We start from the raw sequence: 2000 nt of genomic DNA, 5'->3' as shown, positions 1-2000 counted from the left end.
CAGATCTCAAAACCTAATGAGGCTAGAGGGCTGCAAATTGGTATGTTGATCATTCACCCTCCATCTATCAAACATACAAAATTGCATCCCTCTAGCCTCAGCAGTTTTGATTTTATTTCAGGTTAAAGTTAGCCAACATCATGCGTCTGGCAATACAATAAGTGTCCGCACTCAGATCTCAAAATCTACAGAGGCTAGAGGGCTGCAAATTGGTATGTTGATCATCCACCCTCCATTTATCAAGCATACAAAATTGCAGCCCTCTAACCTCACCAGTTTTTATTTTATTTAAGGTTAAAGTTAGCCATCATCATGCATCTGGCAACGCCATAGGTGTCTGCCCTCAGATCTCAAAACCTACTGAGGCTAGCGGGCTGCAAATTGCTATGTTGATCATCCACCCTCTAATCATCAAACACACTAAATTGCAACCCTCTAGCCCAAGCAGTTATTATTTTATTTAAAGTTTAAATTAGCCCTGATTTTGTGTCTGGCTGCTACCGGGCCATGGATGAGAGTTTCATACAGCATTATACGCTGTACAGAAAACTGGATTGTTCTTCTGAATAATAATAATAATAATAATAATAATAATAATAATAATAATAACAATATTTTTCTATGTGAATAGAGTACTTTAGAATATAATAATAATAATAATAATAATAATAATAATAATAATAATAATAATAATAATAACAATAATAATAATAATATTTTAGTTATTACAAAAGGCGCACGATACATTCCGAAATATTTGACAGAAATACCATATATAAACAAATTCTACGATCAGGAATTACAAAATAGATTTTCTTTTGGTATTTTGTAAATGTTATAATACAATATTACAAAAACCATCCCCCCAGCCGAGTGCCTGTATTTCAAAAGCATACAAAATGAAAACTGTAGCTGTATTTTGCATGTGACAAAAAATGAAAAAAAAGATTGATTTAGGAAATATTTATTCAGGGTCCTTTGATGTTGAACATAACAAAATGCTTATTTGAATATATTATACTGCGTCGAATTTTTCCTTTCTTTTGCATCTGAATTAAATTCACAATTGTTCATGGAAATGTTCGCTGTTCTGGAATGTTTGTGAATTAAAAAAAAAAATTATTTAATGTCAACGAATTTTTTTTGTTCAGTGGAAAAATGATTAAAAATTATTTTTATTTAATGTCAGTGAAAAATTTGGTAAAAATCATCTTTATTTAGTGTCAGTGAAAATTTTTTTTTATGAATTTTTTTTGTTATATCTAAGGGGACACGAATTTTAAACCAAGCCACGTACTATGAGATAAAAAAAACTTAGATTTTGAATTTTATTTATGCCAGTGAAGATTTTTTAAAAATTATTCTTAATTAATGTCAATGAATTTTTTTTATAAATTTTCTTGTTATATCCAAGTGGAAAAGATCTTCAAACTAAGTCACTTACATTTTCAAAAAGTAATTTTTAATTATCTTTATTTAATGTCAGTGAAAATATTTTATGAATTTTCTTGTTATATCTAAGGGGAAAAGATCTTTAAACTATGTCACGCACTACGAGATAAAAAAAATTACTTAGATTTTCAAAAGAATAATTTATAATTATTCTTAATTAATGTCAGTGAAAAAATCTTTATGATTTTTTTTGATATCTAAGTGGACACGATCTTTAAGGTAAATCACGCACTATGAGATAAAAAAAAGTACATAAGACTTTCAAATGGTATTTTTTTTTTATTTTACAATGTATTTATTTGCAATTTTTTTTTATATTAAGCCTGAATATAAAAGGAGAAAGACTCTCTCTCTCTCTCTCTCTCTCTCTCTCTCTCTCTCTCTCAATTTCACCCCAAATCTGATACTACCATGACCTGCCTCACCTCTCACGAAATTTGGCCCCCTTATAGATTATGCAGTATGATGCAACTTGACAACTAGGGTTCTAAAGTCCAGAATTGACTGGAATCCAGCAGGATTTTATTCGGAGGCGAAATGGAATTCCA

The sequence above is a fragment of the Macrobrachium nipponense genome, chromosome 49, assembly GCF_015104395.2.
Source record: "Macrobrachium nipponense isolate FS-2020 chromosome 49, ASM1510439v2, whole genome shotgun sequence".
NCBI classification, from domain to species: domain Eukaryota; kingdom Metazoa; phylum Arthropoda; class Malacostraca; order Decapoda; family Palaemonidae; genus Macrobrachium; species Macrobrachium nipponense.
This window is presented reverse-complemented; position numbering follows the sequence as displayed.